Source organism: Cynoglossus semilaevis, chromosome 1, assembly GCF_000523025.1.
Source record: "Cynoglossus semilaevis isolate Cse_v1.0 chromosome 1, Cse_v1.0, whole genome shotgun sequence".
Classification (NCBI taxonomy): Eukaryota; Metazoa; Chordata; class Actinopteri; order Pleuronectiformes; family Cynoglossidae; genus Cynoglossus; species Cynoglossus semilaevis.
In genome coordinates, this window is record NC_024307.1 from 20,107,442 (window position 1) to 20,124,431 (window position 16,990).

At 39.6% G+C, this 16,990-nt stretch overlaps 1 protein-coding gene across 7 annotated transcripts in view; it reads left to right on the forward strand.

Moving 5' to 3' along the window:
• Positions 1-2,831: 2,831 nt before the first annotated feature.
• Positions 2,832-16,990, forward strand: part of LOC103384194 (sodium/calcium exchanger 1-like) — a 95,202-nt gene continuing 81,043 nt past the window's right edge. For 6 of the 7 annotated variants that reach the window (XM_025059903.1, XM_025059854.1, XM_025059928.1 and 3 more), the window contains exon 1: positions 2,832-3,483. The gene's annotated coding sequence lies outside the window, so the exon portion shown is untranslated. The remainder of the gene's footprint in view (positions 3,484-16,990) is intronic. The other variant, XM_025060030.1, reaches the window with a different exon arrangement.

Here is a 16,990-nt window from a genome sequence, read left to right on the forward strand (position 1 = left end):
TACAAATGCAAAGCAACATAAACTACTCTCTAACAAAACACCCATACGCATCTGCAACACCTGCCCTGTGCTTGCAGCACCTCCCTTATATTTACTTGATATTCCAAATACTTGGCCATAACATCTAAGGGAAACAAAGCTTTATTACTGTATAGAAATCATATTTTGATATTGCTCTTATCTGGTGACTGTGTTGAACACTTTAATTTGGAAAATAGAAAGAACCTGGATCATGTTGCATAGCACTTGTAATGGCATTTTAAGCACATCGAAAGGTACTGCTATATTCTTTTCAGTAGCAGTGCTGTGCTATTAGCCAGTTTGGTTTGACACTTGTAAAAAAACATCAGTATGTTAAAAATTTACAACAGTTCCTTTAACTGATGTCCTTTTTGTGACAATAGTGCTTTTTGTTTACAGTATCTCCTCAGAAACATGGTAAAACCTTAACTATTGACTAACAGTGAGATGCGCTTTAGAAGGTACAGTAAGTGGAGACAAATGTGACTGAAATTGGTTGTTTGATAGTTGCTTGTTGTACAGTCTTAGACGGACTGTAACTGAGGGTCTGTAGAACCTCTGCAGAAATAGGAGGTACAGCGTTGGAAGCAACGTAATAACATTAACATCTGAAGGTCCCTGGTTCATTCTCGGGTTTCAACAGTGATACCTGAGTTGGGACAGTGGTGGATTGGTGGTTAAGGAACCAGAATTGGGTCCGGAAGGTTAGGCTAAAGCTGCCCCCTGCTCACTTTGTTGATGGGTAAAATGCAGAGGTCACACTTTGTTGTGTGCAGTGGTGTGCTGTGTCACAATGACAAGTAGTTCACTTTCACACTTCACTTTCATTATCAACTTATGAGAACTCACACTGACTGCTGGCTCCGGAAAGTCCCAGTCAGCACAACAGAAATGGGATAAATAAGTGCACAATTACCCAAATCGACACTAAAGAGGTAGATGGTTGTTGTTCCACAGAAAGGTGCTGGAAAACACTGTCCATTATTTGATGCACTTTAAATTTGACTGTTATACCTTAAAAGCCATCATATTATTCATGTCCGTCATTGGAACATCTGAAGATTACCAAAGAACAAAAAACATGCCAATGCATGTTCCCACACTATGTGTTTGTGAAAAACCTGCGTATTATGAAATGAATCATAGTGAATGTCAGTGGGCTCGAGGCGAGAAGAAATGCAGAAGACAGAAGTGATGAATTGCTCTTCGCGACCATTTCTCTTGCAACACTGTTGTTGGTATTGAATTGTGTGTGTGTGCAGTTGTGAGTCGGAGAGAAAGAGCACAGGTGCGTTTACTGAGAGCCATTTGTTCAGGATATAGCCATCAATTAAGACTCGGTTTGTGCAAAGTCACAATTGGACGTTGTTTATTGAGATGTTGTGGGAGAAACACTGATTTTCATTAAGATCTTAGTGACAATTGTTGCAAAATGTTTCATCATTACTGCAAAAAAAAAAAAAAAAGCTGAAATTTTCCCATAGTTAACCATGTGACTCATTTGTCTTATTGCTTTTATTTGCATCAACTTCTTCTTTTTGAAGGAGGAAGTCCAGATGAGGGGACAAAGGTTTGGGCATCATTTGACAAATGCTTTCTTCGTCACGACTATTAGGAAGACGTAGTAGACGCAGATAAATGGTGTCTTATGACGACACAATACTTCTCATTTTGTTTATGATCAGTCCCAGATTGAAGTTTTGGTAATGTGGGTATTTTCTGACTTACACAGTGAGCTGTCTGTTTCTTTTCTTTTGCTCCTATTGTTCCCCTCAGGAGATCACCTTCAACTCACATGATCCATTGCCTTCAGTACTGTAGTCCATGAATCTCAGGTTTTCTCCTTTTCCACCAACTCCCAAGGCTTGTCTGATTTAAACCACTGTTTCCCCGTTTTTTAGTTTTATTTATTTTCCACAGATGTGGCAGGATAACAATGGAATGTATATCTATAACCGTGTGTGTGTCATGGATGTGATTGCTTTCCTGTCGCCTGATTAACTGGCGGCACCATTTCAGCTCTGATCAATAACCCAGCAGAATGATGAAGGTGGTCTTCATATCATGCCCGTGTGTTCCCATGAGCCTTGCAAATTGTCATGCCCTTATATGACTCCATGTATGTGCTAAAATATTTGTTTCATCTGGAGTGTGAGGTGGTTTGTGTACATTACCAGTGGCTGGAGACACATAAGCACTTAGGAATTGGCTTCCGCTGTGATTGATGACACCTTTAACGGCCACAACAGCACAGCGACAGATGCTGCGGTGCACTTGTTTGACTGTTAGCACTGCAATAACCTGGAGCCAGGAGGAAAACACGCCAGGGTATGTGTTTCTTATCTATTCATGTGTCTGGGCTGCGCTCACACATGCTCACATGGCCGGGAGTGAATACCTCCGCAGATGCTAGAACAGTGATTCCCAACCACTGTGCCGTGGCACATTAGCACATTAGTGAGAGATCATTAGGTGTGCCGTGGAATTGTGCCGTGGAAAATGTCACTTAGTTGGGCTAAAACTATTATTTATTTATTGTAAATATATATATATATATATATATATTATCAACAGGCAGAGCAATTAAATCCTCTTCCTCTAGGTGGCATTAAACCTAACCTTAAACCTAAGATAATCAGAGTTGTTGAAGAAGACCTTTGTGAGTCTCTTTCTTCAATTCCTGCCAGTATATCAGCGTTGTCTTCAACTAAACAGGAGTACATTTTTAGTCAATATAAACTCATCAACAAATTATGTTTCATTACATATACTTTTTGTCATTTTTTTTTGTTTTGTTTTGTGGTGTGCCATGGGGTTTTTCCTGATGATATATATGTGCTCAAAAAAGGTTGGGAAACACTGGTTAGAGGGAAATATCCCCTTTCAAATTACGGAGACCTGTGTGTTGGCAGGCGTTACAATCATTTAGTTCTGTTTCACAACTCTCCCCTGGATACTCAGCACAACTTTGAGTGTCTGTGGCGGTCTGACACAACGGGGCTGGGGAGATTTGTTAGTAATTAGCAGCCGACAACAAAGCCTTTTCATGTTGGAGATAAATCGTAACAGATTGATTAGCAGGCCTCTCTGTAATCACACCCAATATTTCAGTTGTTTTCCAGACAACAGGAGAGAACCAGGGCGTTTAGGGAGACTGGCCTCCATCAGCCTTTATATTGTAAAGATACAGTAGTTTCTGATCACAGCGGCTGCACCCTGGCTCTAATATGAGATAGAATGTGTGCGTGTTTGTAGTGTTTTTTTCTCACAATGCTTTGATGAAAGCATTAAGAATAAACAAGAAGTGAGAGTTATAAAACTGGACACCCATATTTTGTAATAGCAAAAACTTTTTACGCAACACATTTGTGGTAGTATAAAAAAGTAGCCAGCGTGGTGTCACAGTTATTGGTCTCTCATGTAGAATGAGAAGTTGGACGGAAATATTTGGCTGTTTAACAGGTAAGGCATTTATTTTTATGTCCTGTTCTGAATGGGGAACCACAGAAGTGGAAACAGCAGAAGTGTTCATATTTTCATAGTGTAACAAAAGAACCTTTTTAAACACATTGGAAATATATTTTAGAGGCATTTCAGATAAAAAAAGACAACAAATAATTTTATTTGTAACAATAATTTGGCAATGTTTATTGGCTTACACTTGTTTGTCTTTGGATGCATTTAAGCTATTTTTTCTGTTTTTAATCTATCTTTGTCCTATTTATAAACTAAAGTATTGCTTTTTATTTTTAAGCTTTTGCCTATCTATTGTGAACGTTTTTATCACATTTATTACCAAATTCAAGGCTAGCTATTAAGTACATGTCAATTTGTAACAGTATTTCATATTATTATTATTATTATTTTAAATGTATTTTATTTATTTATTTATTTTGCATTACAATTGTATTTTAAAATCCGTTTTGAACTCTTTAGTTTTAGTTCATGTATGGTTTATTTCTAAGAAATTAAGTCCTAATATGAGCAGGAATTAATCAAAAGTAGATGTAGTAGTCTGTTAAAATACAGCAAAGGTAATCAAAATAATCCCAAATTGACTGACGGGATGGAAAAATAAAGCATTTATTTTTCAATGCTAAATGTTAGCTAAAAGTAAACCCTAATATTATATATAATCTGGCCTTTAATACAATGTGTGTGAAAACATTAGCTTCCCCTCTCATACAGTGTGTGCAGACAGTTGGTGCTGAATGAACCTAGTCCTTTCTTGCTTTTCCTGTTTCATCAAACTGTGTTGGCGTGAAATAGAAAAGACCCATTTAAGTAGGATACCATGAACAGGACTATAACAAGTGTTTTTACAGGTCTGCCAGTGAGAAAACGGCAACTTAATATTTCATGGAAAACAGCAATTATCCTCCCGGCAGATACGGCTCCCATTGCTCCTGTTGCAGACTTTTAGAGATTCATACTTATTATGGAATGTTCGTGGTTCTCAGAGCAGCCAGGCACATCGCTGTGCCTTTTTTTCCCCCCATTGCCATAGAAACTGGGTAGATGAGTAGCTTCCTGTGATGATATTATCCTGGTTTGTTTGGGAATGTTGTAGCAGACAGACTCGTATACTGGGAGGTGATGGGGGAGGGTTAATAGGCTCTGAATCTTTAATGTTGTGAAGCTGCAACTGGTAAAAAAAAATATAGAGAGAGTTGATTAGTAGCTAAAGAGTGTGGTTAAACTACAGTTATTTATTTTATTTAAAATTCAAGGAAAATGGTTGTAATTGAAATTCTAAAATCTTTGCTATAATGTTATTTTTTTTGTCCTCCATCTGCCTTAGCTGCTAACATTCTAGAGACTTAACAGTCATACATTCTGCCGAAATTTATTATTGTACAAATATGAGTTAAATCTGAGCTTGGATAAAAGATGCACACCTTCAGGAATGAGACAGCTCTTCCCTGAGTGAAACCACATACAGAGACTTACAATTGGACAAAACCTGAACACCTTTCATTTCATTTAAGACTTGAAGCAGAAAAATGTTGTGATTGGATATGAGTTTGGATATCTTGGTGTTCAATGGAAAGAAAAAAAACTGACTCAGAGGAGAAATAAGCCAACGTATCATTTTTTCCCCACAATTATCTCAGATGTGTTAAGAAAAAACAGGATATAATATATTATTTTTAAATTTTCCAACCTCTGGGGAATGGAAAACTTGTTTTATTTGTTTAAAGCTCTTAATAATTGATTAGACTGCCCCTTTCTAGCCGTTTATGTATTGGTTCATTTCTACTTCAGGCTGTATAGTGTCAGGAATTTCTGGGTCTATTATTTCATTCTTTAGAATACATTCATATTTACAGTGCAGTGGTGGGTTAGTGGTTAAGGAAGTGGAGGGTTCAGGTTCGAGTCCACCAGCTGCCAAGTTACCACTGAGGTGCTCTGAGCATGGCACTGTCCCCACACACTGCTCCCCGGTCCTTAAAGCTGCCCACTGTTCACTTTGGTGATGGGTTAAAAGCAGAGGTCACATTTGGTTGTGTGCAGTGGTGAGCTGTGTCACAATGACAAGGACTTCATTTTCAGTTTACTCGGTATTTTCAATATATTTATTGGTACCACAACATTCAAGCGGTGCTTTTACAGTCGTACGGAGATGTGGAACGGGACGGTTAATTATCCAATTAGAAGTTGATCTGAGGTGAAAGGGAATCGATTACTGCAAACTGCAGCTCATAATGAGGATTCTTGTGCTGATGATGTATGAACGTCAAAGCCTCATATTTCTTCTTAAGGATTTGCTACTGTGGATTTCTTCATGTCGATTCAACATAAAAAGTGATATAACCTGACTTCATCATGAATAACAGACATAATTCAAAGCTAATTTACATTTTAATAATTAAAAAAATAAATATTACGAGTATTGGAAGATACTGACATATCAGACTGGCTTTCATTGATTTGTGACTTTATTTGAATTTAATTTCTCTGCATTACTCACTGTGAACGTTGGCACCACGCAGCTCCATTGGTAACCGACATCCAGTGATTGATTAGGCAGTTAATGCATATTTGATCGTGTGGTGTGTGTGTGTTTTGTGTGAAAGATTCTGTCTGTACATGAGCTATAACTTATACACTATACTTTCATTCACTCATATATTTAGATGGAATCCGTCTAGATGTAAACTCTTGTTTGTTACTGGGTGCTATTTACTAGCAGTATACGTGAGGATCAGTTTGTGTCTGTGTGTGTCTCTGCGTGTGTGTGTGTGTCTCTTAGAGTGAGCGATGATGTCCCTTCAGGGTGCAAATTAGCTGGTGGTGTAAAGGCCATGCTTCACGCTGAGACAGAACTCTGATCAACTGTGTCCAAAAGAAAGATAATGTAAACCCACTCCTCTCCTCTCCCATTATTTACTCCAGCTCCCTCGCTCCACTCCCTTCCATCCGTCCCAGCATCCTCCTCTGTCACCTGCCACCCCCCGTCCTCCACATTCTTCTTCTTCTTCACCCTCTCCTCTGCTCATCTCCTCCTTCGTCTTTCCTTGTTTTGTCCTCACTGCCCTTCTCTTCCTTATTGGTTGTTCTTCCTCCTCCCCTTGACAGAGGTTAGGACAGACAGCATAACACTTTGCATAACACTTGTAACTGTAAACACGTTTTCCTGACTCCCTGTTGTCATTTGCATACAGGAATAAAACATTTTCATCATTTATCATTTTTATCGTCTGAACCACTAATTGAAATCCAACACATACAAACATTTAAACACAGTCGATGATGCAGTGTGAAATGTTTAAATATTGAAGCTTAATTTCAGATTTGTTTTGCTATTGTACCTATCAATAATGTATTGAATTTCAACAATGCTACATGGGCTGTTGCTAGAAATTATGTTGTTTCGTTAGCAACAAGCTGAATCTGAGTTGTATATGTTTATTGTAGTGCTTGCAAACAATTCATAGTACAACAATGTCAACTGAGTCAACTGGTGGATTGGATTCACAAAGGTTTTTTTTTCTTTAAATATCATAATCAGATTGAATATTTTCCATTTACAAATGTTAAAAATCATCCTACATGTAGTCAGTGCAAAGATAAGTTGCAAACCAAACTTTGTTAACACATCAGTGCGTCAAATCTGTTTGTTGTTCAGATATACTCACCTCCTCCTCATGAGGTTTAACAGGTTTCACAGAGTACAGAACAAAACAGAGGTGTGAAACACCTTAACTGTGAAGGCAAAGGTGAGGGATTTGTCTAAAAATACAACTTAATTAGAAAAAGAGAAAAACTAGATAGAAGCCAAAGTATATGTGTGTCAGTTGTTCACATATGACAAAACTAATGATGCCCATTTTCAATGAGAAAAGAGAGGCATATAATAGGGTCCAAGGAACACTGCCCTCTGTTCTGATGCCGCCTCATACCTGGTCAAGTTCTGTGGCGTCTGTTGCGCTGATCCCTCCATTATTGCTCACATCAGCTCATCCTTCCTCAGTCAGAGGGAGAGAGAGAGAGAGAGAGAGAGAGAGTGTGTGTGTGTGAGAGAGAGAAGGAACTGCGCCTGCTCTGTCGCCGCAGCTTCAGAAGCAGAGACGACTGTTATCCAGTGGCTCAGTGGGAGACGAAACGTAGAGGATGAACATACAGATGGATGAGTGTCTCACTGAATGAATGAGTGAACGGATCTTCTTCTTCTTCTCCTACTTCTTCGTCCAGGTGAGAGACGCCATCACGATGCGTACTATTTATTTGTAGACTTGTATTTTATTTATATGCCTTTCGCACAAACGCACGACTTGCTGTGGTTGTCGGATGTGAGCCGTGCGCGCGTCAATACATATGGAGTGTTTGCGTGCGAGTGTGCGTGCGCGAGCATGTGCTCGTGAAATGAGTAGTCAAGAGAGAGAAGTGATTGGAAACGTGGATCGTTCAGTCATCACTTGAAACCAGCTCAGTCTGCTGGTTACGTTTACGCACATCGCTCCGTGCGTAAAGAACCTGGTAGGTCCATGGTATCCGTACGAACGATGGGGGTGTGCGGTAGAGGAGGCAGACAACACACCGGCAGACAGTCACTGAGGAACTGTGGTGTGTCGCCGATGTTTGCCCTCTGTCCCAGAGGACTCCTTCAGCCTCGTTCCTCTAGTCGAAACGCTCTGGTGTACGTGCGTAAATACGGCATCTTGGCGGGTGACAGCTGAGCAGTGGAGCAGAGGGAGGCAGTGTGGCTGAAGGCTGGAAAACCTGATGAGGTCAGGGTTGGAGAGGGTGAACGTCCGCCTCTGGAAGGGATGGCTGTGCAGGGTCAGAGTGCAGAGCAGCGGATAGACTGACTGACTGACTGACTGACTGACTGACTGACTGACTGCAGTTCAGCTCTGTCATATCATTTCAATTCACTTCATATCAGTGAAATGAATTCTATTGAATTCAGCTATGTGATTGGGATTCATTGTGAATCCGTTGGAATATCTGGGTTTTGAAGTAATGTAATCTAAATTAAAATTAGGATTGGTGATGATGATGATGATGATGATGATGATGATGATGGTTATATTGATGAGATAGATGTTGCTGATGATGTCACGGACAATGGTATTTTTATAGCTAGCAAATCTAGTGATAATGATAAATAAAAGGTATACTGGGGATGAAGATGTGGTTGAAGACCTGATGCGGCTCCTGGTGATGTTCCTGAAAAAAACGGCAACAGTAATAGAAACACCTGCCACAGAATAAATATCGTTGTGGTATACAAGTGTAGCACAGACTTCTTGTCTTTGTGTTGGCGAACACAGTGTATAACTTACCCTACCATTAATTATTTAAATATTATTCAAGCTGCGTTCTACATATATTACAAAAAGCTGTCGTTTGGCTATTTATAGCTCGGTGATCACTGTAGTTGATCCACCTCTCGCTCCTTTCCTTTGGCTTTTTCTTTAGATTTTAGCATTGTTTTTTTTAAGTTGCATTACTGCCTTCTACCAGTTGCATCATCAATTATCAACATTAGCTTTATGAAAACACCCTGATTACTTTATTATTTATTATTATTTAGCTTTATGAAAACACCCTGATTACTTGCAACAAAAAAGAAAAAAAACAGGTTGATATGAGAATTTATTTTTATTATTATTTCTTAGTGAAATTGCAGGCTGTACTTTTTAATTATACAAGGACAGGGATAATATTTCTGTTATGAAGATGGCCGATTTGAATAATAAAACTCATGATGAGTATGACAATGGTGATATGGGAAGCTGATGCCAACATTAAGATAGTTATGGGACTTTTCCAACGCCGATGAATAATTAATCAGAGATCTGTCACCCTCTTAATAATTCACGGACCCAAGCTGTCTGCGGGAAAGTAGGCTAAAAATTAATCTGTGTCTGTTTGAAATCATGTCCTAGCTTACGTCAAAAACAGAGAGGCATTTAACTAAAGTGCTTTAATACTGTCCTGCTGTCATTCACTGGACGTTAGCTAAAAACACCTACACATAGAGAGTTTTTTTTTTCTCCACCGTACGAGTCTTATAGATAGATACTTATAAAGATATGTCTTATACATGAAAAATATATTTGTTTTCTAACAGGAAACTGAAGTTTGTGTCTTTTTCCTGAACTAAAATCCATAGAGAAAAACAAGGTTTTGCCTTAAGTGTGTGTCTCAGAAACTGATGTTCTGTAGAAATCAAACTGTTTCTAGTTTGTTATGGTTTCAGTATAGTGCAGTTTAGCTTGTAGTTCACAGTTCTAAAGTCTCGCTGCGTTCCGAGCCGTATAGAAGGATAAAATCATACTAAAAGGAAACACCCTCTGCTTACACAGGAAGTGTCTTGTAAATTCAAAAAAACATGTTACGGTCCACTCTTTTATCAGCTCTTACTTGAAGAACACAATTTGAATTTGATATCAACAGTTATTCTTGTCTAATAAGCTGATCATCATCGCTTTTCCCTTTACAAAGACACAGGCACTACTGTGGCCACAGTGCTCTGAAATAAACATTCATTTGGACTGTTGTCTGACTCAGACATAGCTACAGTATGTTTTGGAGTACTTTGGACGACATCCATCTGTTCACTGTTTTTTATTCTGGCTGAACTCTCTCCACACAACTGCGAGTGCAGAGAAGGCAGGTGTTGGACGCTGAAAGTACACAGAATCATTCATTATTTTGTCAGCGGCCTAATCTCAGAAATGTCAATATTGACATTAATTCAGTCAGAGTGACACCTTTGCCGCCTGTGTGTGTTTTGGGAGTTTGTTTAATACACAGGCCCATTGACGGACTACATCTAACTGACAGAGACTCTAACCTGAGAGTATTCGTCATTCTCAGCTAATCCAGTAATGAGCAACAACATATATCCGTCTAAACCCACATGTTGGCCACATCATGACGTCTATTTTTGTGTATGGTTTACTTTGGTCTATCCCTGACACTTGGCCCTCGATGTGTTCCTTGTTACTACTTGCTGAGCCCTGGCTCCTGCCACTGTCAGTGTTGTGTCCCCTGGTTTGAAAGTCCCAGTGGTCATAATCCTATTTCTCATGTACTGCATGTCCGGTGAATGTGCTGAATGCTGTTCACAGCAGGGTGCTGCTGTTGTTGGTCCTGGAGATACAGTCACTGCCTTGTGTTGTGATAGAAGATTATGAGAGTCGAAAGGAAAGATGATTGTATTGAATAGCTACGAGAGGAACCAAAAAATATATTTCTCACTACATTGTAATATTGATGCCAGTCTGTAACATGTGGGTCCAGACAATGACACCAGATGCACAGTTTGCATTTAATGCAGTCAATAGTCAATAGAGCCTGGAGGCTGAATACCCTCTCCCATTGGTCCTGGCCCCAACTGATACAAAAAGAGGCTTGATTAACTAAATTGCGCTCACCTGCGTCTCCTGCTACAGCTGTGGAAATGTTTCATGGAGTATCTTCTACTTCTCAGAGACTAGCAGCACCTTTTAAGGTAAAAAAAAAATACACTCATGTTTATTATGTTTATTATGCATATCAAAATGGTATGGTAGTTCAACAACTTAATTTGTCAAATGCAGCAGGGTAGTTTTGTCCCTAGTTTTGTGTCCTAATTGTTGCTGCGACGTGTGGATGACGTCACATCCATACCGCCTTGTATCAACTGCTTACTAATGGAGGCTAATGGTGACAGGACAATGGCATAAAATATTTCCTTGTCCCGGTTTTGGACACTTTAATCTGAACCAAGTATGGTCCTAAGTACTTTTGTTGACGGTGTTTAAACGTTCTCCTCGTTCACCAGATTTTAATGCAACAGATCAACCACTGTGAAATGTTAATATTCACTATGAACATGTCTTTAACAACCAAGTGTTGTTGTATATAAATTTATAATGACATTAATGCCGTTAAAAAATTCAAGAACTCAATGAAGAGTCAGCTTAGTGCATTAACACCATGTAATAGTCTGAAGTGGTGTATGGTCTCTTGAAATGGCAGTTTGTTATTCATGCAATGGCCTCCAGGGCTAAACAGTTTCCAGCAGAATGGTTTATTTGTTGTTGTTTAAAATAGTACAGTTCATCTCCCTCGTCCCCCGTAGACTTACATTTTAATCTCAATGCTCCTTTGGCGATTCAAACGAAGCCCTGCTGACAGGAGTTTGAGTAAATACGTTTCAATAACGACACACAGTGTAAGGAAGGTGATAAATATACCAAAGTGCAGTGTTCATCACTTCTGGAGCGCTGAAACAAAGACACAGGCTAGAATGCTGCTGCTCAACTGTACTGTCAGTGAAGGCAACAGGGCCGTGGTCAGAGACGAAACTGGGAACCATCCGTGGTAAATGCTTAGTGCCAAAGCATACATTTGGTAAATTCAAGCATGTATTTAAAACACTGCTTGACGTTTGATATTTATGACTATAAAAACAAAACAGTATAAACTATGTTTAGTTTATTTTTACCTTAAGGCGGGGTAGAGTTTTAAGCTACGTAAATCACTGCGCTGCTCTGCATCTGGATTGTCAGGGGAAATGAAATAAAAGACAGCTAAATGATCAATTAACAATGAGAGAAGAATATAAGTTCAAATCTAATCCTGACAGGTTGTCCTCAGAGTTGACGAAAACAATTAAGAAGAGAGGTGCAGACCTAATGTCAGTCTGATTTTCCTCATGAGGTCAAACACCAATCTCATCATTCATTCCAATCAGCTTCCTCTCACTCCCCGAGCGTCACTTCAGGGATTTCTCTGACATGTTTATTGCCAAACTGCGTTTTCCGAGCTGGCCAGCAGTTTTCAATGCATCGACTGTGATCTCACTTACATGCCTGACTGATTCTTGCCCTCGCACCTCACCCGGTCCCTCAAGGAGAAATTGGCTAATGATGAGCCATGGTGTTAATAGCCTGTAGTAGTGAATGCAGCATGCACCTTTTTTGTCATATTGACTGAACTAGAGTGCTCGTTCAAGTGGGAATGGTGAAGTGTTGACGTGTCTCACCTGGACAGTAGTGTTGGAGAGAATAGAGTTCCATAACTTCCAGTGAAATTATCCCAACATTATTTCAATTGTCATGGTTTTGTACTTGCTTTAAGGCTAATAGCCAGCACTGGAAAATAGAATCCACCGATTCACAACATTAAGAAGAAACACTCAAGTTTCTGACCCCTGTTTTGTCCTGCATCACCTGTTTCCTATGACACTGTGCTTTATAAAATAAGTCACTTGGCAACTCGAGAAAAAGTAAAGTACACAGACAAATCTAGACTGAAAATTCCTGGGAGACTGTGTCATGGACCTATTTTTAATATAGCTTTCTGTAAAAACAGATATTAACAAATTATCAAAATGTTACAGTGATTTTTCAACCAAAAGTTGTTCGTCCTGGGCAAGACTTTGATCCCCAAGTTACCCCTAGTGGCAGGGCTCATGAGCAGCAAAATATTATCACAGCCGTCAGTCTACATTGACTCAAAACAAGAAGCTCTCTGTGTGTCTGCCATATTCCCTGTGTTTTATGCACAGCTTGTTCCAGACCAGCTAAAAAACAAAGATTAGGATAAAGCAATGTATTCTGTCACAACCTTACACAGGTTTCAACATTTTATTCTGTTATGTCATTTATACTGTTATGTCAGATGTTTCATATTAAAAGGTGGTAGCTCTTTCTCTCTGTCTGTTTTTTCATATTAAAATCTGTGGCAAATGTATTTCACATCTGGTTAAATCTGTGCCAGGTGGTAGCTCTTTCTCTCTGTCTGTTAGTCGACACTATTAGCTGCTTTTGGGATGCTATTAAATCAGAACAACACAGTTATATATCAACACTTTAACTGTCGCTTTTTCTAAAAATCAAGTTCAAACGAATCTTTTGTGACACACACAAAAAAGAGGCTAATTGGAGATCACACACACACACACACACACACAATCCTGAAGAAAGTTGCCGTTGATTTCCTTCAGTTTTAGGTGTCTGAAATAATTTGTCAAAATTGGTGAATGTCCTGTTCCTTTTGTAATGAGATAATATTAGTCTGAAAAATTATAGTCCAAACCTTGATATTCCAGGTTCTGTGAAACCCTCATTGTCATATTTGTATCTGCCTTGGCCACTACCTTCAACTGTCCATTGACCTTCATTAACCTTCAAGCAGTTTGGTGGTGCTGAAAAATGACATTTCAAGTTCTACAGAACGTTTTAACTCTAAAATTGGTGTGACTACCATTGCTGCCATATACTTATAGATATATGGTACGCCATTATTAATTTTACATCGTTATGAAACAACACACATCCTGATGTGGAGTGGCTGTCAATGTCACTGCTAAGAATAGAAAGCACTAAGGTGAAGGAGACCCTCGGTTTTATGAGTGACCTCAGCATATGCCTCACAGTGGAAGTGGTGACAGTGCGTGGGGGAGATGTTTCAAGTGTCTCTGAGTCTGTCTGTCCATGTGTCTATAGTTGTGAGAGAGAGAGTGTAAGAAAGAAAGAGAGAGAGAGAGAGAGAGACATTATTCACAAAAATGACTGTCCTGGAGATGTTATTATTGTTGTCAGTGCCGCTGTTGCCTAAAATTACATTTCAGGCATGGTTTGATGCTTGGCAGCAAAAGACAGTGCTAAAAGGAGAATAATTGCGATGGTGGTTGTGATTAGTTGAAAGCAAGTGAAGCGGAAGGGGGGAGTCAGAGTGTGTTCTTTTCTCAGTTTTGGTCCGAGGTGAGATTCAGCACGAACGGCTTTTCTGATTTCTTGAATAGCAAGTGAAAAAAAAAATCACAGACGGATTCAATCTTCTGAGAAAGATGCCTTAACCTGCAAAGTGTTTCTGAATGGACAGTGTTGAGTGGGCATTCAGTGAAGTGAGCTGTCATAAGAAACAAGCATTTAAAAAAAAAAAAAAATGAGACAAATCCTCCTTGGAGTGGCCACAGGCTTATAAAGAGTTGAAACACTTTATTCTCCAGCCTAGATTTATGTCAGGACAGTCTGTTGGTGTTGTTATAGCTCTCATCAACATTTTCCATCCCATTGCTGCTTTGTTATTTCTCCATCCTTGTTTGATTGGATTTTACTTTCTCTAATTGTCTCTGTAATTTGTAAAATGAATGAGATTACATTTTCTTAAACCCATTTTAATGCATGGATGATAACGATGCTGAGTGAGGTGCAGTGGATGTCTTCAACTGTCCATTCATTTATTGTTACTACAATACAAAGCCAGTGCATGTGTGGTTACCCACACTTGGGGGTAGGTTTGTGTTTTACTGAAGTCCCTGGAGGTTTAAATACCATCCCTACACTAGCCAGGCATTTGTGCAGGGTTTAACTTAAGGTCAGACGCCCAGCTCGCAGCAGACCAGCCTCACTGTGTGCAGGGCAGTTAGTAAGTTTACTGCCGATAAGCTGACTGACACAGTTGCCAAAAAGATTGTGAGGGACTGTAGACTGATTAATTTTCTTCACTGATGTGTTGATAGCAACTTTTAACGAGTTCTTCAAGTCAGTAAGAATGCACTGCAGTGAATTTTGAATTATACCATTCTATATTAATAATTTGCATAATTTAAATTAGTCACAAATAAAAACACGTCTCCCTGCTCTTCTCTTTTGTTGCAAGATTATTCCAATATTGTTTTTCATATTTAGGAATATTAATTAATCTTACTTAATCAGGATTCATTTAAAAAATATTCAACATTTTACACTTTTCACAGCCTGAATAGAATTACAAAGCCTTTAGAATGGAAGATCCACATTATGGTCCCTGCAGAGCAAACCTTCATGAATGGTACAGAACACATACACATTCAAAATGTAAATCACCTGTTTCTAAAATAATGTACAGTGTGTCTGTGAAGGTGGTAATTAAAACGTCCAGCTGTAATGACAGAGGAGCCGCTCACACGAACTGAAATGATAAGGTACACAGTGTTAATACCGTGACACGGTCGGTGACGCTTATGCTTCTTTATTCAACGTTTGCCTTTGCTCATTCCACATCTGTCCTCATCTATTGGTCTTACTCATGCTGCTCATCCTCTTGCATCCCTGAATCCCCGTCTCTGTCTGTCTGACTCCCCTCTGTCTAACCTCTGTGTCTCAGCTGGCTCCATTACTCTGTCGTCACCTCCTGACCTCCTCTAACATTTACATTTACATTTATGCATTTAGCAGATGCTTTCATCCAAAGCGAGAATTAACAATCAAGCTTTGTGAACTCTTGTAAAGAGAATGCTCTTTAGTAAAGTGGAACCTTTTAACTTGTAAAGAGACTGCTCTTTAGTAAAGTGGAACCTTTTAACTAGGGTGGAGACAAGTGCAGAAGGAGAAGGTGCTCTCTGGATAGTTGGGTTTTCTAGAGCTTTTTGAAAATAGGCAGCGATGCCCCTGTTCTTGTGATGCTAGGTAGCATATTCCACCAGCGTGGAACGATCCATGAGAAGATCCTGGATTGTCTTATATGAGGTGTTGGGGAGGTTTAGCTTGGCTGGAAAGACCAGTAGTTTTTGGAGAGGTTGAGCTGTAGGTGATGGGCTTTCATCCATACAGATATGTCAGAAAAACAAGCTGGGACTGGGGCAGTGTTGAGACTCTGGTGTCAGTATGTGGGAAAGAAAGATAGAGCTGGTATGTGGCAGATGTGTACCCCAGCCAGGACACTATGAACGACCGACCAGTGAGGTAGGATTTAAACCAGGGTTGTGCACCGTCAGTAACGGCCATGTCCGAGACTATGCATAATAGGACACGGTGATTGGCTGTGTCAAATGCTGCTGATAAGTCAAGCTATTCTGTCCTCCGTCTCTCTGCTCCTGCCTCGTTTGCCTCACGTCTCTCTGGCCGTGTTAATTTCACCAGCTTCACTCCCACATGCCCTCATTATCGTGTCAACCTTTGGGTCAGAATGTCTAACAGCTGTCTCCAGCTATAGTCGTTGGATATTTGTCTCCGTCCTGACATTTAATCGTGCATATTTTTTCCCCTATAATTTTCTCTTCCATGTTGCTCCAGATGTTTCTCTCCTAGTTATTCCCATCATCCTCCTGTTCAGTCTCTTGTTTTGGTTTGTGTATAATCTGCCACTACAGCATGATCCCAAACCTGGATTATATAATCTGATAAGAGGGCACAAACACACACATACACTTAGGCAAAGACTAAGCTCTCCAGCCGTGTTGCATGCATGACTGCGGACCACACTGTCATGCACTGTGAGTGTGCGATGCAGTGTGTTCACGGGTGCATGCATGTGTGATAGTGACATTTTGCAAAGTGTCAGCTTCACTGGACTTTGTTTTTGTATGTGTTTGTATATAACAAAACTTCGTAACAAAAACTCAAACAAAAACTCAGGCCAGCATTGTAAAAAAAAAAATGAATAGAACAGTACTGATGACAGAAAGTGCTCTTAATTACCCATAATCCACTCTGTTACAATGCCTGCACCACTCGTGTCACTCGCTCTCTTTTTTCTGTTT